The following is a 22,555-nucleotide window of genomic DNA, read 5'->3' as shown; positions in this document are numbered from 1 at the left end:
GCTCAGAGCTGTCACTCAATAGGGGAGATACATCATAGTCTAATGGTTGTAAACCAGAGTTTGGGAGTAAAATGGCTGACTATCAGGGAAGCCTCTAGCAACTTAATCCCTTCTGATCCAGGAAACAAGAATAATATCTCCTCTAAGGTTGTTGGGAAAAACAAATGAGCCCGGCCACAGGATGTGCGCTTAGCTCAGTGCCCAGCACAGTGAGATCCAAAGAAGGTGCCGCAGCTTATGGCTCTGAAGGGGAGGGTTATGACAGGAGGATCTTCTCACTCTGTGCCACTCTCCCTAGTGCCGAGGACAAAGTGCCAGGGCATTGTAGACACTCAATAAATATTTCTTGAATAAATGAATGAGTGGATAAATAAATGGAGGAAGTACCTATTAGTTTGGACCTCTGAGAAGCAGATGCCAAATTGTACTAAAAGTACAAAAATCTTATTAGGGGAAATGCTTGCATAAAAGAAAATAGGAAAAGAGTGGGAAAATGTTGAGACCCATCAGAACATGGTTCGAGTTTCATTCTAAGTGCAAAGAGAAGGGTTTGGTGGTGTGAACTAGTCTGCTTAGCCAGACAAGGGCAGCCAACGCATCAGGAAGCCAACTTTAAGCAAAGTCAGCCAGCTTAAAGTATGGTAGACCATGTATGGATATACCAGCCAAACTGGAAATAGTCCAGTCTACTCCCTGCACTCTGGCAGGAGCCTGTGGGGAGAACACAGGGATGAACTACAGAGCATGCAGCTGGGCCCTTGGCCAGCCACGCTCCTTGTAGTTGGATGTCTGTGAGGTGCATTCTCTCTTGAGAAGGGCTGCATACCGGGATGGCCACTCTCAGTGGCAGTAACTGAGTTCTCTTCTCAAAGTGAGGGTGGAGGTGACGAAAGCTGGCTTGGTTGGTCATCTCAGCCCAAACTGGCATTTGGTGTCTCCCTGATTGAGGCGTGAGAGCTGGGGTTGCCGGCTTCAGCTGCAAGACTAGCGCCTGTTGCCCTTTAGGTTGGCATTTGCCAACTTTTAAAATGGTGCTGTGGCAGCCCTCGGGTAGCAGATGTCATTGACAAATAGGTATATCAGATGGATTTGTATGTATCTTAGACTCCTTTCAGTCATTTCTTTCATATTATTTGTTATTTTCCACAAATAGAATTTGGAAGCATGGAAATATTCCAGGAGCCTTTCTTTCCAGGAACATGACACGGGGAGTTAGGCCATTGGGTAGCTCCTGTTTTGTATGGCTTGTTGCTAGCGGGGGAGGGCAGGGCCAGCACTGTCTGTACAGAAGAAGCCTCTGGAAGGATGTTGAATGGGTAGGTAGTCTAGGATTGAGAAATCTGGACCTAGCCTCTGGCTGTGAGGACAAAAAGTACTTATTTTACTCATTTTATAGTCGAGAAGCCAAAGACATTAAGTAATTTGCTCCAGGACTCTAAAGCTCCTCTCACTAGTGCAGCCCCTTCCATTGCCATCTGAGTGTCTGGATTTGGGGGTGGTAGGTAAGAGCAATAGATGTGCAAGAAGCACAAACATGCCGAATGCATTGGACTTTCCGAAGGCAGAGACTCTGTGTGTCTCTAGGTCTTTTCTGTAAGCGCTAGTAGCCAAATGACTCCTCAGCTAGCCCTGCCACAGGTTCCAGCTGCTACCTGAAGGCCCATGCTGGTGTCCTTCTTACCTCTTCTTTTGTATTTTGTCATGGAGGTGTCAGTATGGTAGACCATGTATGGATATATCAGCCAAACTGGAAATGGTCCAGTCTACTCCACTGACCATCGTATAGAATGTCCACAATAAAAAGCTGTAAGATCCAAAAACACATAGTACTTTTAGTTGGGCGAGTGTCCTTATAAAATACTTTAAACATTCCCTTTATTTATTCCTCTCTGTAAATTTGTATTCTCTAAATTCTATTCTCTCTTAAATATTAAACTGAAAAGGTAGACTGGGAAACTATGAAAATGGAACCTTCAGGTTGATCACTGATGAGAGGAATGGTGGGCAGCTACAGTAGGATGAGTGAGCACATGGCTTAATCCTGAGACTCTGAGGCATGAGATTCCGGCACATGGGGATGAACCATGAGTGGTCATTCCCCCGATTCTCTTTGGCTTTTAGAAGACTTTCTCTGAACTTTCAGCACCCAGAGGAAGGTTTCTTTTGTTTGTTTATTTTTTTTTATCTAGCATGTACATGTAAAATAAAATTACACAGCCACTTTTAAGTTCCTACGCCAAATGTTTAATCAGTCTTTGATGTTGAATGGAAAAATTCCCTCTGGGATGTAAGGATTTAGCTGCAGGGAGAGAAGACAGGGTAAGACATAATTTATGTCCGTTAGGCATTTACTTGACTATAGCTGATTTAAACCTAGCCAGAATTACAGCTAACTATTATAATCAAATGAGAAAGCACAAATAGAACATTAAAGAAATTACCCCTTTAGATCCAGAGACAGAGAAGCATCGATTAGACCATCAAACCTCAAAGGGAAGGCTGGGGTGGGGGGGGGGACTGGGGGGGGGGGTTTAAGGGGAAGAGATCAACCAAAAGACTTGGATACATGCATATAAGCCTAACCAATGGACATGGACACCGTGAGGGTGAGAGCATGAGTGGGGGGGAGTAAAGTGGGGGGACAATGAGGCGATAAGGACACATATATAATACCTTAATCAATAAATAATTTTTTTAAAAAAATTAAAAATAAAATGAAATAAAATAAATATTAAAAAATTTCCCCTTTAAATATTAATATTTAAATCCTCATATGTAATGCTGATTATTTCATGCACATTATTAATTTTTGCCAGGCACTTCATTGCACTTCAGCCTTATCTCAGAAGCTCACAGCTAAGTTTCAGAATAGCATTATTATTTTGAAAAGCTGTAATAATCTGAGACTCCCACTCAGAGTACAGCTCTCACCTGGATTGTGCAAATGAGGAGGCATCACTGATATAGGCCTTGCTGCCTCTAACAGCCTGATCAGCTGTCACCTCTTAACTTTCCTTTCACCCACTCCTTGAGCAACAAAGCCCCTTCCCTGCCCTGGCCAGTGTGGCGCAGTTGGAGTGTTGGCCTGTACAACAAGGAATGGTAGGTTCAATTCCCAGTCAGAGCACATATCTAGGTTGCAGGTTCAATCCCCAGTTGGGGTGAATATGGGAGATATGTTTCTCTCACATTGATCTCTCTCTCTCTCTCTCTCTCTCTCTCTCTCTCTCTCTCTCACTTTCTCATTGAGGTTTCTCTCTCTCCCTCCCTCTCTCTGTTTCCCTTCCTCTCTCTAAAATCAATAATTATTTAAAAAAAAAAACCAAACAAACAAACAAACCCAACCCTTCTCTGTGCTAGGAGAAAACTTTGACCCAAGAAGGTCACTCTTTGCTTGCCCAAAGGAAGTCCACATGCCCTTTCCAACTGTGGGCTGCTCTATGACTTGGGGTATCATCTCTTCCTTTCACTTGTCCAAGTGGAAATAAGGTGATTTACATCCTGTTGGACAATGATATATTTTTGTTGTTTTAACTTTAGAAAAGAAAACCTTTATGGACTGCAATTCCACTTGTATATTGTTTCCTTGGAGAAATGAAAGCATGTCTATAAGATCTGACACAAATGTTCTTAGCAGTTTTATTCATAGTACCAAAAATTAGAAACAAGAGTCAATCAACAGGCAAATGGATAACCAAATATATAGTTTATCCATGCACTGGAACAATACTTACCAATGAAAAATGAAAAATTGTCAGTAAATACACCAATATGTGTGAATATTAAAACCATGTGCTGCATGACAGGGAGCGATGCCGTCAGGTCTCCCAGGACTAGTGCCCATCCAAACAGCCTGAGCACAAAAGGACGGAGAGGGGGAGCCCAGACCCTGAGCCCAGCCCAGACAGAGAAGCTGCAGTCCACCTGGCTCATTAGCCCCCAGAACAGAAGACCAAATGCCACTTCTGTATCCTCGATGCCCCACCTCTTCCGGAGCGTTAGGTAACTTAACAGCTTGATTTATAAACATAAATTGATTGTGGTTTTATTTCCTATTTATCACATACTCCACTGAGTTATATTTGTGCCTTCACCTGACTCTCATATTTACTTCTGCGGTTCCTCCCTCATTTCCTGAGCTGCAGAGGATAATTAGAATAAATCTAATATCGCGTGAAGATGTGCTGACTCTCCACCCTGGGGCATAGTTAATAATTTGGAGTGTTCCTCCCGCGTGACAAGCTGGGTAGGTGCCTCTAACTGAAATTTAAAAGACTATATCTAATATGAAAAATTAAAGCAGATGCAGAATAACACCTGCCCAGCCAGCCACTTCCCTCTGGTGTCCTAATCAGGCATAATAGGCACAAGAGGAAATCAGGCCCCGGCACAGCGGTTGTCGGCACCCCTGAGCCTCTCAAAAGAAATTTCTCACCTGGGAGAGCTGGGTGTGATCCCATGGTCCCTCCCTTCGCTAACTACACAGTAATTATTAAACTAAGGGTCCTGCTGGCCAGGCAGAGAGCATCCTTAAGTGGCCTTGCTCAGACTATTGTGTTTCAGGTTTGGAACTAATCAAGCAGAAAATTAAATGAGCATCAATCATACTACAATAGACTAAAACCTCCCGTAAGGCATGCTTCAGACAGCGTTTTGGACATGCCATGGATGGTTTTCCTTTGGTCGATGCAGTTATTTTCCATGCAGGGAGGTTTCACAGCTGTACGCAGGGCACCGGCACCCAGCCCCTGGAGACCAAAACAATGCAGCAATATCGGACAGTGTCAGCTTCCCAGCAGATAACCACCTCCCACCCATGTACTCATTTGTAACTGGAGCGAGTGAAATATTCTGGGCTTTGGTGCTTAGGGCAGACTTTAATTTAGGTATTTGTGGCATACTTAAATGTGTCCTCTCTGATTTTCTTAAAAGGGCTTTATGTTTGTTTTGTGGCAGTGAGGGCCATAGCAATCTCAGCATCTCGGAAATTCACTTGTCAAACGCTTTCATTTTTAAAAGCACATCTCCGGGGTGGGGGGTGGGGGTTATTCCATCAAGGAACACTAGTATCTAATAGCTTTCATCAGTCATAACTAATAGCATTTTCCAGTTTCTATTTTTCTCTTGCTTCTAAAAAATATTCGAAATAGAAAAGGAGGAAACTTGCCAAAAGGTCCCAAATGATTGTCATGTTCTGAAGTGGTGTGTCTGTATGTGAGCAGTAGGATGAATTGGACTTATTCTGGGGGGAAAAAAATCATTGTATTCCGTGTCTGTCTGCAGAAAGTGTTTTTGTGAAGGTGCCAGCATTTGTAGCTCACCAGTTAGGCTCGCCTATGAGGTTGCAGGACCGGATCTCCCTAAAGTCCTCTTACACGGGCGTCCACATGCAAGGATACAGTTTATGAACGTGCAGTGTAACTCTGCACACCCCGCCTCACAGCTGACTGCGATCCTCCTTTCCGGTCACTCCTGGATTTGTCTGGGTTTTTCTCTCTGGCCTAAAACGTTTAATGGGAGTTTCCTCGTGTGATAACGGTTATCTGGCAAAGTGCATATTTGTGGCTGAGTTTCAACACCTGCAATCTCTCAGGGCACCAGAGCATTTGGGGTTGCAGAAAAGAAAGTGACTTCACCATTTTTATATCTCAGGTTCATTTTTCTTTCGAATCTAGGAACAGATTCAGCTTAACTCTGATGGGGGCTGTTTTCTGGCTCCAGATACTAACATAAAATGAAATCAACTGTCCCTCTCCCTGCCTCCCTCTCTCTGTACCTTCCCACAACCCCATTTAAAGTATAACCATTTGACAATTTGTATAAGCGGTTGCTTATGAACAAATAGTCTGCAGTTATATATTTGGCCTTCTTTTATTTGTGAAATTACACATTTTGCACAAGACTAATCTTTGGAATTCATGGCACCCTGGGTGAGAAATTTAGTGGTATATTCCAGAGGACTAGAAAGTGACTGCAGGTTAAGAAAACACAGGTTTTGAAATTGTTTGCCTTGGCCCCGCTAGCGCTGTCTTTGGTGAGGAGAATGGGTCACTTGCTGGCTGTGTTAACAGGTTCCCAGGCCATGTTCTCACCTGTTTCCAGAACTCCTCCCTTCTTCGGAGCCATCTTGAGGACATTCTATCGCTCGCCTCTTGCTTCTTACTCTCAGGAAACCATACACCTACAGTCCTTGATCTCTCAGCTCACATGCAACCCAGTAGCTATTATAGTAAAAGCATGTCTCCTCTCATATGGACAGTATTCATCGATTCAGAATGGGTGGGTACCCTGAACTGCCCTCACAGTGTAGATGGGCATCACAGCACAGACTCTGAGAGCAACCAGCCGTCCCTGTCGCTCAAGGCAGGTCTGCAGACCAGCATCACTGACATCTGAGGACTTGTTAGACTCCAGACCCCACTCTAGACTTCTTAGGATAAGAAGATGAATTTTTAACAAAATCTCAGTGGTTCATTTGTACATTAAAGTTTGAAAAGCACTCACTAGACCCTAAGCTCAATGATGGAATGGTCCAGGTGAATACTAGAATGTGAAAAATAAAGGAGGGGTTTCAGAGGCATGGGAATAGAAAGCCTCCGTGCATGCTTTTTGAGTTCCTCACCTATTGCTTCTTTCTTTGTAGATACCCTTACATTTAAATAATCACTTTATGTAAGCCACCAACAGCGCAAAGATATGGTTTCTTCTTCTGCAATAACTGTAGAATAATATTTAGTTGAATAGAAGTGCTCACATCACCATAAAGTACTTCTCCCAGACTCCTTGATGTATTTGCTAAATATACACATTAATGGGAGTGAAGGGTTTTATAAAGTATAGTCTGAGTTACAGGTGCACATCTATCCTCTTTTGCAAACACTGATTGGTAAATGACTTTGTTTTTTAATGGGCTTGGTAGGGCCTCTCTGTGAAAATACTTATTTACTGATTATGTGTCAGCTGGGTTCTGTGTGGAGCAGGCACTAAGACAGAGTTACAAGTACAGAGGTGTGTTTAGTGTAATTTCTGTTGCAAGAGTAAAGGGCATGGGATCAGGAGTAAGTGGAGAGAATCTTCAGACTGCTTTGTACTTCGAACAGCAAGCTGTTTCAGGTTTGGAGTCAGACTATCTTTAACCCACTTCCAGCTGTGTGAACTTGGTAAAAAAAAAAAAATCTAAGTTTTCTCACCTGTGTAATGGGAATAATACCTAATTTTCAGGGTTAAGTGAGGAATAAATTAGATAGTATTCTGAGAGCTTAGCTAAGTACATAAAATAGAAAAAGTGCACAACAGTTTCTCACTAAATAATTACAGTGTCCAAGGAAGTTGCAATATTTTCTCAAGTTCTACATACAATTTTTGAATTGGTTCTGAATCAATTTTTAACCATCCGGGAAACCTTCTAATTATAGCTTATAAACAACTTCACTATATGAATTAAGTTTAATTTGGAATACAATACTTGTACTTGTTATAGTTTTTGCATTTATGAGAAATATAAAATGGCACAGGTTGGTTAATTCTGTCAAATTATGGTCTTAATTATATCCATCTGGACCAGTTATTTTAGCACCAAGAAAAATTATCTTCTTTTCAAGACTGTAGACAGCTCCTATAACTAAAGCTAAGTCCCTACAAACGTGCTTAGTTGGTGGGTCAGGGATGCTGTTGTTAAACCCAGAAGGAGGACCCAAGACAAAGTTCTTTCTCTAAAACAGCGTTTTTCAACCACTGTTCCGCGGCACACCAGGCAAGAGATGTTGCCTGGTGTGCCGTAGGTGCAGACAAGACAAGAATTTTATAATTTTTCACTATTTTGTTTACTTAATATTTCATAATAAAGTAATTATAAAATACTTTCTTTGTGTTTATTTGATTCCTATTCAAGAGAATTACTTTATATATAGTCAATATAGGCACAGAGTTAAATTTTTTAACATTTTCTAATGGTGGTGTGCCTCGTGATTTTTTTCATGAAACAAGTGTGCCTTTGCCCAAAAAAGGTTGAAAAACACTGCTCTAAAAGATGTCTCAAGCCCATGATCTGGCAGCTAAAATTTCCAGCTATTTTCTGCAAATACATTATAAATGTAAATATATTTTGTGATAAGAAGCATAATAGGGCAAGAATATACATTAGTTTTTCCACTGTCTCATTTGGGATTGAGGCCAAATTCTGTAGATTGAAACATAGAGCTTGATTGGCATACCTAAGACTTTTGCAATAGAAATAGTATTTTAATGGAACTCTGCTCTGGGTTTGTAATGAAAGCAGGAAGTTTGTCTTATACATAGGGATTTTTTCTGCATTCATCTTAGAGGCTGTCTATGAAAACGATTTCCCAGTTTTAGACAAGTTGCTCTGAATTCTTCCTATTATTGTTTTCCTTTTGTAAGACTATTAAGACATTTCAGCAGGCTGTGTTTCCATAGCATAGATTTCTAAGGTAGGGAAAAGCCTGTGTTCACTTCAAGTAAATGTATGCTTTTGTCTCTCTTAGGGGGATTTCCATGGAATTAGAATATTTCACACATGATTGTGGGTGCATAGTTAAATCATTTGATTCTTACCACAAATCTGGTGAGATAGGCAGGCCATATTTTGAAATTTGTAAAAGGTTCACAAATTGAAAAATAAATTGGGGCAGATTCTAGATTACCCTAATAATAATATAATTCCCACTCCTCTTTTTAAGCAAAAGAGAAGGTGGGAGTTGTGTTAGAGAGCCAGTGTTGCTTGGATCTTGGGTCTGTGCCTAGAGCAGGCTATGCCTGTGGTATGGTGTCATTTGTCTTATCTAGATGGTGGAAGGTTTGTAAAGGCTGCTCTGATGGAGGGCAGGTTGGATGTGACCCTCTACTTTGAGGGGCCAAGGCTCAGGCTTGTCCATGCTCAGGAATGAGCAAGTCTTGATAATCTGAGTCAGGCTACATCAAACACCAGAGGCTGAGGAGCCATCTGGCTGCTCAAGGTGACTTTGCTTATATGTGTTCTGAGTCTACGCTTTCAGATTGGGCTTCTTACACTTAGCATGAATGAGCACATATCAGTTCTTCATTCCTTTTTATGGCTGAATAATATTCCATTGCACTGATAGGCTGCAATTTGTTTATCCATTCATCTGTTGATGGACATTTGGGTTGCTTCCACGTGTTGGCTATTTCTAGTATGAATAATGCTGCTATGAACATTTATGTTTCTCATACTTAAAATTTTTCTTAAATATATTGATTTCAGAGAGACAGTAAAAGGAAGAGAGAGAGAGAGAGAGAGAGAGAGAGAAAGAGAGAGAAAGAGAGAGAGAGAGGAAGAGAAACATCAGTGACAAGAGAGAATCATTGACTGGCTGCCTCCTACATGACCCACAGTGGGAATTGAGCACACAAGTCCACAGTTCAGGAATCGAACTGTGACCTCCTGGTTCATAGATCGATGCTCAACCAATGAGCCAGCATTAAGTAGTCCTGGATATCATGAGTAATCTCTCCATTCATATTGCCCGGTTAAACAATCCTATCTAATAAAGAGAGAGTATGCTAATTGACTGTCACACTCTCACAAAGATGGTGGTGCCCACAGACAATAAGGAGGGAGTATGCTAATTGAATGCCATGCCCTCAAAGATGGTGGCAGCCACAAGATGGAGGCATCCAGACTCTTCAGCCCTGCCGGGGCAGCAGGTGTGTGGCCCCGCCAGGCCCATCCCAGGTGGGTCCGGCCACTCCATGTGCCTGCCTTTGGAATCCCCCAGTCCCCTCAGCTCCACCACTGCCCAGGGCCAGCCTGAGATACAGGAAAGCCTCGGATGGCAGCTGCCCAGCCATCCAGGCCTCCTGAGGCTCAGGTAACCAGGGCCAGCCTTCTGGCAGTGGCAGCAGCAGAGGTGTGATGGGGGTGTTGCCTTCCCCTGATCTCTGGGTTGCCTCCCACCCCTGAGGGCTCCTGGACAGTGAGAGGGGGCAGGCTGGGCTGAGGGACCCCCCCTTCAGTGCATGAATTTTCATGCACTGGACCTCTAGTTTTTAATAAACTGGAAGAAATGGTAATGAAGCAACAGGAGCACCTTTAGTGACTAGGGTGCTCTACAGTAAAAACCCTACTCTGTTTGAATTTTATGGGTGTGAAATCATTAATGAGCAGGAATAATGTTGCCTGTGTTATTGTAATGGTCATAAAAATCTGCAGCCTTACTGCGTTGATGCACTTCTCTCCTTTAATCAACATCACTTTCAGAGCTAAGTAGGTGGCTGCAAGGTCTCGAAATTGTTTGAGGGACCTCCTGAGGGGATAATTGTGTGGTGAAGTGTATTCACTTACTTATATATTTACCTCCAAAGAGTTTGGGAGTTTCTGAATCAATCACCTGCAGGCCTGGCTCCGGCGCTCGCCAGGCACAGCAGTTTTTCATCTCTGAGGAATCTGGAATGAGATGCAAATTGTCTGATAAATTATTTTGTGTTACTCTTCAACTTTTGAGAAAAATAGTCCTTGGAGAGCTGTAGCAACAGAAAATGCAATCAACTCTTTAGAACAGGTTGAGTTTCAGCTTTTATCATCAGGGACATAAAACCTGCAGACACAGGCTGTAAGGTGCTATGGGATTTCAGAGCATATCTTTAGATGGGTTGCTTTTCATCAACATTGATAAAGTACACGTACAGTGATCTCTATTTCAGTTTCTCTAGCTTCATTCTTCAATGAATGTATTCCCATTTTGTTTAATTTTCTCTTGGGAAGATATAAAATTATTTTTAGTTGAATGGCCTGTGGAAACTTAGGTGCATTTGGTATAGGCACGTAATGTGCTGATGAAATGAACACAGTTCCCGTTTTTTAGGTGAATACACAGCAACATTGATGGGCCCAGATTTATATTTCCATACTAGAGGCCCAGCGCATGAAATTTGTGTGTGGGTATTGTCCCTAGGCCTGGCCTGGGATCACAGCCATCTTCCCTGGCTGCTGGCAGCCATCCCTGCCCCCTTCCCCCCACCTCCCACTCCTCGTTTTCCTGTTCACCATCGGGTGATGGGAGCCTGTCAGTGGTGGTGGTGGGGGGACCGAGAGGTGGTCAGTTCACCTCATAGTGACTGGTCAAACAGTCGTTTTGGTCGTTCTGCCTTTAGGGTTAATTTGCCTATTACCCTTTTAATATATAGGATATGCATCTCTTCCTTCATCAAGATTTGTTAGACTCTAGGGGCTTTTCAGTAGGATATTTTTTATAATAATTATCAGACCATTTTAACTGTGAAGTTTGCTTCATATTTTAAATTGAGCTTCACAACTGACTAAATAGGGGAAACCACAACCTCTTTTATTTCTCTAAGAAACTTTCATCCTATCCAGGATCATGCAGTTGAATGTGTCTTCTCAATTTTGCTTTTTATATGATAAATGTAAAAAAATAAGTCTTCGTAATACAGTGAGAAATCAAGAGACGCTGAGGGAGAAGACAGGAGGTTGAGTCCTCGCTTTCCACACTGGCTGTGTGACATCAGACACGTCCTAACTTTTCCAAGTCTCAACACTGTCATCTCTGAAGTGGACTCTGAGGATCCATTACCAGGAACCCTCCACTTGCCTGAGTCTAAGCAAACATCACCTCGCCTGAGTGCTGCACTTGCCTCCAGCTAGTCTCTGGCCTCCAGCTAGTCCATTCTCTACGTGGCTGCCAAAACGACCTTTAAACACGCACATATGTGTTTAGGATACAAAATAGAAAATCTATTGGCCTACAAATATAAATACACATTAAATTTACATGAAATATAAATATACATAAGTCTTAATGTAATGTCAATAGGTTCTGTGACTTTTAAGTGAAACGACTTATAACAAGACCAATTTTGCCATAGTTTATTTATTTTTATTTTTTTAAATATATTTTATTGATTTTTTTCAGAGAGGAAGAGAGAGGGATAGAGAGTTAGAAACATCAATGAGAGAAAAACATTGCTCAGCTGCCTCCTGCACACTGCCACTGGGGATGTGCCCGCAACCAAGATACATGCCCTTGACGGGAATCGAACCTGGGACCTTTCAGTCCGCAGGCCGACGCTCTATCCACTGAGCCAAACTGGTTTCGGCATGCCATAGTTTAATTGAAGTAAACAAGAGTTAAGTTCCTCTGGTATCTCATTAATGTCATAATGAGATGATGCTAAGCAAAATGTTATTTGAGGACCTGCTGTTTGTAAAATTTACACACTCATGAAATTTTTATCCACCCTGTTGATCTGTAGGCTTGATTGTAGGGGTGCTGTCAGTATTGATCATTTTAATATCCAGTAACCAGCACAGTTAGTGATTTCTAAAAAGTGCTAAAAAAATATTTGCTTAATGAATGAATGGGACCACATGTTTCATATGGATTTGGTGACTATTATATGAGGTAATATATTGAAGGCCTTTTGTCAGTTGAAATGGCTATGATTATTTATGATAATAAATAGAGTAGAAAAATTATTATTCGTTTTCACAGAAATATCTAGGTTTTATGTGATATAAAACTCTTTAATGTTTTCTTCAAGTACCTTATCACAGTAATTAAAACTTTACAGAGATGTACAATGATAACTACATAGATCAATAGAGTAAAATGTAAAGAATCCAGAAACTTGCCTAAATACTATGTATGTGAATTTAATACATGAAAATGTATTTTTTTATTTAATGGAGAAAGAAAATATATCTAAATGACTAGTCTTGAAACAATTCCCTATCTGTTTGGAAAAAATTAAGATTTCTACTTTACACTACATACAAAAATAAATTCCAGTGGATTAAAATTTTAAATGTATAAAACATTAAACAAACCTAAGAAGAAAATAATGGAGGCTATTTTTATAATCTTGGAGTCAGCCATGTCTGTATAATTATGAAATAAACCCAGAAGGTAAGAGTAAGGGCTGGCATATAAAAATGAGGTAGAGGCTGCAAAAATTTCTTAACGTGACCTTTTGCACATCCTGTTGTATTTGTGCGTATGTGACCAGAGCATGGCCAAATGGACTTGTGTAGTCATCATGATTTAGCACAAGCAGGCACTGGATTTAAGATCAGAAGACAAGGTTTGGGGTCTGTCACTTTCAAGGTAAGTTTAAGAGGTCAGGTAGCTCTAAACTTTATGTTCCTTGTCTGTGACATGGGATAACGCTACCCATCTCGCACGCATTGTGAGGGAGGGAGCCTTAAGTGAGAAAGTATATTTGAAAGCACTTTGTGCATTGAGAAAGGTCATACAAAGGTGAGTGAGTGCTGCTATTACTTAGTGCTCTGAGGACAGAACAATGGAAGCTTTCCTAGAATTTATAGGTCACGAAGGAGTTCCTTTTAAGCTTGGGTTTACCTTGCTCACTAAATAAGACCGGATCACATGCAATAGGAAGCCCTTTCTCCAAAGCAGAAAGAAGGGCAGGTCACCCAGCAAAATCCAACATTGCAATAGAAACTTATCCTGAGTCAAAACAGGGAAGTTTGCCTAAAGTGATGTGTAGGGTAGAGTAGGCACTTCCTTTAATTAAAAAAATGCAAATGAGTGCCATGCCCACACTAGGAGTGCGGGAGATTTCCCGCATGTGCTTGTGGTCACTGGCCAGTCTTGCTGCATTAACTGTGCCCGTTCACACTGTGAGCTAAGAATATCTCAGCGCCAGCAAGCGTCTCCAGCTGTTCAGTTAGCAGAGGGCACTGCCATCGGGAAACCAGCATTTTCCAGGAGAGTGGAGGAGGAAAAGAGAAATTATAGCGCTAGGTTTTCATCAGAGAGGAAACCCCCTATGGCTCTCAAGGTGTTCTCTGCCAATAAACTGCTAAATGTGTTCTGACGCATGCGTGCCTCTGCTAATGAGGAAATACAGCCAAGACCAAACAAGACAGAGGCAGGGGCTTCATGTGAGAGCAGTTTAAACTCTCCAGCTTTGTTCTAGTCTCAGTTGTCACCTCATTCCTTGTCAAACTCGTGGTGGCCAGGAACAGAAAGCAGTGGTCCTCTGGTCTCTTGATGCCCAAACGAAGTGTGGTTTGTGGGCAAGCAGTGCTTCCATCACCCTGAGCCCAGGGATGTAGGCGCTCGGGCCCAACTCCAGAGGATTCATTAAGTTCTTCAGAGGATTCGTGTGCACACGGGCCCAGCCCATTACCCTCCGCCACACGTGTGCAGGCCTTAGAGCAGGAGAGCAACCTGCACTCGGCCTTTGGGATGTAAGTTGCTAGGATCCCCCTTTCCCAGATGAGACCCCTAAAGCCCAGGGAACTTCTGCCAGTCATCCAAAATACGGAAGTCCATGTCTTCTGCCAGCAAGCAAAAAGCATCCCGATATTTCTCCAGCCCCTTCAGGCCTTTGTGCAACCTCCCTGTGTTTTCCTCGCGAGAATGGGTTTCCCGGCCGGGATTGGTTTCTCTGACCTGGTGGAGAAAAGCCAAACTTGATCTACCCTTTTTGGCTTTTGCTCTCCAAACCAGAAGAAAAAGTTCAGAGAAATATCACAGCTTCGCCTAAAGGAGAATTATCTTGATACATAGGATAAAAGCACCAAGTCCAGAGCTCGAGGGGAACCTGTTTCTCAATGGATCACAGGCTTGGTTCTAGAGCATGTGTTTAGGGGGGGTGGTGGGGAGCCTTTGCTGTCCTTGGCCACGCAGAGAGGTGCCACTTAAAGAAGAACTCACAGCGGAAGCTGCTGTGCTGTATATTAAAAAGGCACCGTACTGTCCCTAATGTAGCCTTCCATACAGAGAGAGTCATGAATATACATTTTGTTTATGGAAATTATTTCTTTTCACAGCCTCATATGTGGTGCTGGAGGCTGAGCTAATCAGCATGGCTAATTTTAGCCTTAGTTTTGAGGGTTTATTTTAGGAAAAGTCATGGTACCGGTGGTTCCCTCTCCCTCCCCTTCCCCAAAGCCTGTAAACATAGTGTTTGGATTGGATTTGAGATTTAGTTCCGCTTACAGTCGGTGATGTGATCAGTAAAGTGGGCTGCAGCTCTGTTCTGCAGTGGAAACATTTTCTACTCTGAGGGTCTGGGAGATCCGCAAGCTGCCTCTCTGGGATGGACAGCAGGAGCCAGGCTTCTATTACAGCTCCACTTGGAGGCGCTGAGTGAAAAAAGGTGGGAACCGGCCCCTCACAGATGAGAAGATGCTCCAGGGACTTGCAGAGGAGCCCCAAGGGGAGGGGGGAATGAAGTCACTGCCTCTCCCTTGCTACATCCAGGACAGTGAGGGCGGAGGACCTCCAAGGGTATGTGGTTTCACCATTAGGTCTCAGAAAGATGGGTGCAGAGAGGGTCAGCCTCCTGCAAGCCAAGGAGACGCCAAACCTGTCACCACCTTGATCCTGGAGCTCTAGCCTCCAGAGCCAGGGGTCTTCAAACTACGGCCCGCGGGCCACATGCGGCCCGCAGAGGAGTCTGATCTGGCCCGCCAGGTTTTTTGGGCAGTGAGCGCAGCCGAGGTGTTACAGTAGGAATTAGTAGTTCATATAGTCCGGCCCTCCAGCTCTCTGAGGGACCGTGATCTGGCCCCCACTTTAAAAAGTTTGAGGACCCCTGCTCCGGCCATGAGAGAATAGATTTCTGCTGTTCAAGCCGCCCGGCGGTGACATTTTGCTATGGCTGCCCTCACTGGCTAACACAGCAGCTGACATTGACAGCAGCTGGAAGACAAGGGAGCCAATTATGTTTGGAGTGAGTCTGGTAAAGACAATTTGGTGGGACATCACTGTTCACTGCTTCCACTTACAATTGAGAAAATGGTGACTGGAGAAGTGAAGCAACATTCCCAAGGGCGTGGCCCAGAAGCAGCAGAGGCCAGATGTGAACTTGGTCTGACCCCTCCTGGAGGGAGGCACACATCACCAGCTAACTTGGGCTTTGATTTCTGTCATTTTTATCCTAATTTGTCCCCACCTTACACAAAATGAAGCCCCATGGGGAAATTGAGGCAGCCTACAATAGGCAATGTCTGTTATCTAAGTGCCTTCTGAAGGCATTGTCTTTTAAACCTGTTGTTTTGAAAATATGATAGCATATTAATCACAGGTTTTGTTTTGTTTTATACATATAAGAATTTGATATATTAATTTAAAGTGTTTTTATTGAAAAACGAATTAAGGCCATCTTTTTCACACCCACAAATGCCATTTTGGGACAATAAGAAATTCTGAGACCTGCCTTGTCAGTGTAATAAAAATTACTGCCATTCTGAGCACTGTTGCTCCCAATTTGTAATGAGAGAGAGAACATGGTCATTGGAGAGGCCACATCAAGATCTAATGATAAATTGGTTTGTTCTCGTGATACCTGTGCTCAGTCTGGCTCAGTTTCATAAAGCCATTGACTCTTTCAGAAAACTCGGAAAGAAAGGAAGATTCTTTCCCCCATATTGTGGGTATACTATTTTTAAAGGCCTCTTGTGGGTATTGTTAACTTCCTGGGAGAAGGGTCATAAAAGTGTGAGTTAAGAACTTTCCAGAACACTCGGCGAGAGGTGGAGGAGCGGTGGCTACCTGAGCTGCGCACAGCAATGGGCTCTTTCTGGCTCCTCCACACCTGCCTCGGCCCGCTCACCGGCTGTTAAAAATGGTGAAAGAAACCACTTACTATGTTGTTTTGGGGGTCAAACCCAATGCCACCCAGGAAGAAGTGAAAAAGGCTTATAGGATGCTGGCCTTGAAGTACCACCTCGATAAGAATCCAAATGAAGGAGAGAAGTTTACACAGATTTCTATGTGTCATCCTTAATTGTTAAACTATGAAGTTAAAATTCTGTATTTAACTGGCAGCCAGACAAAAAACTTAATTTGTAGAGAAGGGTTAGTTTGTATAGTTGTATTAAGCGGGATTCACTGTGATGCCTCTGCATTTATTCTATTGCCTCAACTGTTACTTGAAGGTGGCATGCCATATATTGTAACTTAACCTGTGGTATCAGCGATAGAAATGATACCTTCCCCAAAAAGGGGTTTATCATAATAAGCTGCTTGTTGAGGACTTGCACTTATATAATTGCATTTCCTTATGTGGTGCCACCCTTTAATATATATATATATATATATATATATATATATATATATATATATATAACTATATATCAGTCCTTGGTTACATTTCCCCCACTTCTCTTTGGACCATAAACCTTAGAGTGGTGACTTCTGGAGCAAGCTAACTTAGAAGCTGAGTGATGAGACCTTTACATGGAGAAGTAATTTGCATGTATGAGATAGGAAGGTGTTTTTTAGGTATGTTACAGGCTTACTTTAAACCACTTAACTGATGCTCCAAAGTAATTGTAACTTAATGTTGGTAGTATAGCAGATTATGAATAGTTTTAATGGTATGTTTAAAAGTCATACATTCATGAGCTTAAATCTGCATATCAGAATTTAAGCAATTCTTGAAATGCATGAATGTTTCCTTAATACACTGATTGCAAAGTTAAAAAAAAAAAAAAGTGTGTGTGAGTGAGTCCATTGGGTTTCCCTAATCATAAGTCACTTGGCCACTAAACTTATCAAACATTAATTAATTCTGACACTGTCATTACCTATGCAAAGATGGCAGGGCAATCATGCAGCCAGAGCAGAACCTGGGGCCCTGGACGGAGCCACAGTCTAACAGTGAGTGTCATCCTCTCTGGGTCATCTCAGTCTTCCAACTTGGCAGGCTTGTGGGATTGAGCTGGCAACATGAGAATAAAGAAGACCTTTTTGCTGTTCAAAGCTATGCCTTTATCTGAAATATAAATTCAAAGTACATGGGAAAGAGGGAAGGGAGCGGACTCTTAGGGAGAAAAATTTCTATCTCCACCTCCTCCTTTCTCTACCCCCTTCCCCCCCCCCCCCCCAAAAAAAAAAGAGATTAGGAAATTCTTTACCTACAATAGTATGTGCTACTTTGAAAGTCCTATCTCTTAGAGACTTAGGCATTCACTGATTCAGTAAGAAGTCTGTGTGTCTGCTTTGAGCCGTGGGATGGACACACCCTGGTAAACGGGATGGGCCTGACTCCTGTCCTCCAGAAGCTTGCTCCCTCCTGAGGATGCGGTAGAAACTGTTTTCATTTGAGCAGATGTTAAGTGCCAGTCATTGTACTAAATTATTGGCTCTCAAACTCCAGTGTGCGTCGGATCCCCGGAGGGCTTGTTAGAACACAGACTCGGGGGGAAGGGGGGCTCACCCAGTTCTGATTCACTGGGTCTGGGGGCCTGAGAATCTGCACTTCTCATAGGATTCCAGGCGATGCTGTTGCTGCTCTGGGTAACCATTCTGCTAAAGTCTTTGCATGCATTTGTTTAAGGCACAACCATAGTTAGAATCATTTAGGATGATGGTGGGTGCCCAGGCTGAGCTATTTCTTTTATATAAAGAAATTCCTTTAAAGGAAACTTGGTTTTGCCTTCAGGCAAAGTTATTGTCTCATTCTTCTCTTTAAAAAAAAAATAAACTTAATGCATTTCCTGATCATTAAAAAAGTTTAAAGAGCTAATGCAATCATGAATAAATATTGGGGAATTGTTCATAAGCAATTGCACTAGCATGGCATTTTCCCCCTGAAGGTCCTATAAGACAGAGCAGTGGTTCTCAGAGTGTGTGCCATGCTGGCAGCATCGTTAGGAATGTGGAATCTCAGGCCCCAGCCCTGACCTAGCGGACTAAAACCCTGGGCATGGGGCCCGGCGCCTGTGTCTAGCAAGCCCTCCAGGTGGCATGCTCCAGTCAGAGGTGGAGGGTAGTGACAGCTGGGCTGAGCCTGGTGTTCAGTAGGCCCCACTCCCTGCAGACAGTTCAAGTTCAGTTTTTGCATCTCATAAATCGAAAGTCGATCCCTTGTTCAACGTCTTTCAGAGTGAAGGGGAAGGCAGTCACGACTTTTGTCTGTGACCTGGTTTTACGAGCAAAGGTGAACATTTCTAGCTGATCATAACGCAGCACTGATTGGGTGGGGAAAAGATAAGGGTCAGGTGACTTGCATTCTAGTCTTGTGTCCACCATGCAAGCAGCTGTGTGACAATGGTTCCTTCTGAGTCTCACTTTCACGATCTGGAAAATGAGATAAAAATGTTGTCCTGGTCTAGCGTGAGTAATTATTGCAATGATCAAATGGAACAATGAGTTTGAATATGCTTTCACAAACTGTAAAGCTTTGTAACTTTGGGATACGGACTCAAAACTTTGTTCTTCCCCAACAGTAAAATGGAAATAGTCCTCTGTCACTCCACTGAGACTGTGAGTGGTTGAGACAACCAATGACACAAATCTCTTTTAAATTAAAGTTACTTCTATTTTTGTCTAACAGACAAAGGTTGTAAGACGTAGAGATAATATAGAGTCTTGTATGTGTTATTGTTGTGCTTCTATAGTATCTGATGGTGCTTTCATTGAACTAGTCACATCCTGGAACAGTGTTCTCAACATGGGGCCCTTGGAGCAGCAGCACGAGCATCTCCTGGGAAATGGTTAGAAATGCACATTTTCAGGCCTCACCCCAGACCCACTGAATCAGCAACTCTGGGTTTTAACAAGCCCTGGAGTTGCTCCCGACACTCACTTACGTCTTACAGGAAGGACTTGACTTGGGTCTTAATTGAAGGATGTGACAAAGCCTCCTTTTCCCAGAACGGGGTGATTGCTTCTCTTTGTCTCCAGCATGGCAGCCAGTATTGGGTTACTTCATCAGCGCACCCGTCACTGCCCGCCCAGTGGAGACGGCAATGCCGCTCAGTGCGTGTTACAGGCTGACTTCTGGGGGGCGAGGAAATGAAAGCTATTTATCACAGACCGTTTTCCCCTCAGTGACAGGGGAAATGAGCCTTAGCCTAAGAAGGCTTCCCACGGGTCCACGGACAGAGAGCACACACGGTGTGGTGAACAGAGTTTGGGCACACTTCCATTTCTTCCCACTCTTCCCTTTGAAAGTGCACCCTGTTCTGAGCTGCACCAACTTTATGGTGCTTACGAAAAACAGGGGCTGGATTCATCTCAGTCCGTTGCATGACTTACGTAGGCGTATGTGGTAGAATGGCCTGTCTTTCCTTCCTCTCTCTCCTTCCTGGGAGGGATCCCTTGGGGAGTGAGGGACAAGGACTTAGACATGCACAAGGAGCCATGTTAGCGGGAGGAAGGTGGGTACATGTGGCATGCTGGGTGATCTGGCCCATGGCTGGCTCTGTGAAGGGTCTTCTGGAGCACAGCCACATGCGTTTGCACATCGTCTGTGTCTGCCTTCAGGCTGCAGAGCTGGGTGGTTATGGCAGTGACAGTATAACCTGCAAATCTAATATTTTGATGACTCAGCCCTTTACAGAACCAGTTTGTTAACCCCTGTGGTAGAGGTTCCTGCTGAGCTGCCTGGAGGGAGCCCGGAGGAACCAGTGGACAGGAAGGACACAGGGAGCAGAGGTGGAATGCCCGGGTCCCTCTGGAGCCTGCAGAAGGGAGGCCAGAGAAAGGCGTGTTCCTTATTGCCTGTTTGAGTTGGGTGTGGATTTTGAGAAGTGATTCTGTTTAAAACGTATTTAAAAAATTTAACTCAGTATATGCTCATGATTGTCAAATATTTATGTTTCTTCTTGGCGTGGAAGAAATATTAGATATGTGCAGGGCTTTATGTTAAATCTTAGTGAGTAGCATTTATTGGTTTACCTACTAAGTGCAGACTGCTTTGCATTCATTATACTTTTTAATCTTCACAATAATTCTATGAAATGGGTACTATCATCCCCATTTTATAGATTAGAAAACTGAAGAGCAAAAAGTTTAAATAATGCCTCATGCTTTGAAGCGGATGGTAGAGGCTTGATTTAAATGCAGGTTTTTGTGTGTATGTGTGTTTTTATGCCAAAGCCAGCATTATAAATTAGTGTTTTTCAAAATGTGGAGAAATCAGTTTAGCAAGTTGCAAGTGGGATTTAAAAACAAACTGAATACAATGTAAAATACCAGAGTGTGTCAGCTACAGTATAGATATAGATTATAGTAGATAAACTTTGTTTCAGTCATAAAAATATTTATATACAATACACAAAAATAGGCACATTTCTATGTATAAATGACACTTCTTACTATACATAGTCAAATTTGAAAGCAGATATTCTTGCCCAAAGTTGGTGTGGGGGAAATGAATAGAGAGAAAGAGGGAGAGCAAGAGGGAGAAAATATGAATATTTTTCCAAAAGACAGACTGAGTGGGTAGGCGAGGAAGTGGGAGGGTGAGAGAGAGAGAGAGAGAGAGAGAGAGAGAGAGAGAGAGAGAGAGAGAATGAATGGATGTCTCTCTGAAAGTGACAAGAAATTCAAGGCGAGTGGGACGGGGAGGAAGAGAGGTAGGAAGTCATATTGTTTTGTCCACCATTCCATTCCTCGAAAGTATGTCCCTACTTGAGGTAAAAGCTGGGGACCTGAAGTACCCCCTGGGTAGATTTAATTTTTCACATAATTCCCTTGCCATGACCTACTTGTGGTTGTGAGTTTAAGTCAAATAAAGAATGTTGTGAAATGCCGAGACCGGTTTGGCTCAATGGATAGAGCGTCGGCTTGGGGACGGAAGAGTCCCGGGTTCGATTCCGGTCAAGGGCATGTACCTTGGTTGCGGGCATATCCCCAGTGGGGGGTGTGCAAGGGGCAGCTGATCGATGACTCTCTCTCATCGATGTTTCTAACTCTCTATCTCTCTCCCTTCCTCTCTGTACAAAATCAATAAAATATATCCCCAGTGGGGGGTGTGCAAGGGGCAGCTGATCGATGACTCTCTCTCATCGATGTTTCTAACTCTCTATCTCTCTCCCTTCCTCTCTGTACAAAATCAATAAAATATATTTTTTAAAGAATGTTGTGAAATATTGCCCCCAGTACAAACCATCTATTTCATCTGGTGCTTAACTGAAATTTAGTGATCTGAAGGGAAAACGGTCCATATCTGAGTTACTGGGAGAAATTATGAGATTCACAACACAGCCCTTCCTAAGGGACTGGCGAAGACAGTTTTGAATATATGTAAAATTTTTATCTTTTGAGCCAACGAGTTTTGACTCCTCAGCACTGCCTCTTATGTTTTATATGAAACCACTGATATCAAAGATTTCAAGGTATTTCATTCTCAGGGAATTCTACAATCACTAGTATTTTACTTTAAAAGGAATACAGAAACAGTTCACTTAAAGTCCATTTTTACAGGTGTGGAAATTTGTGTAAAGCGTTCCTATATCAGATGGTTTCATAAGAATCCTATTACTGAATCTTCATAGCTATCCTGCTGAGCATCCTTATGTCAATTTTCCTGGAGAAACAGAGCTCAGCAAGTTCAAATCCCTTGTCCAGGTTTTCTCCCCTTAGAGCGGGTAGAGCTAGATTCAAACCTTGATTCTCTGGTCCCAAATTCCATATTTTTCCCCATTAGCCAAAAATTGGCAACAATAGGATGAAAAGCAGTGCTGGTTGTTTAAATTTAGAAGAATGATCTATTTATAAATCAGAGTGTGGTACAGAGCCTAAAAGGCCCACAGTTTCATTGTGCTAAGGTGTCATTGTGTCATTTCCTCCTGTCT

General features: G+C 42.7%; 1 protein-coding gene across 3 annotated transcripts in view; it reads left to right on the top strand.

The window, feature by feature from the left end:
• NEK11 (NIMA related kinase 11) overlaps nucleotides 1-22,555 on the top strand; it is a 131,826-nt gene that overhangs the window by 69,885 nt on the left and 39,386 nt on the right. The gene's annotated exons all lie outside the window — the stretch shown is intronic.

Source organism: Pipistrellus hanaki (genome assembly GCF_964339955.1).
Source record: "Pipistrellus hanaki genome assembly, chromosome: 13".
Classification (NCBI taxonomy): domain Eukaryota; kingdom Metazoa; phylum Chordata; class Mammalia; order Chiroptera; family Vespertilionidae; genus Pipistrellus; species Pipistrellus hanaki.
The sequence above is the reverse complement of the archived record's forward strand: the minus strand, read 5'-3'. Positions and strand labels throughout refer to the sequence as shown.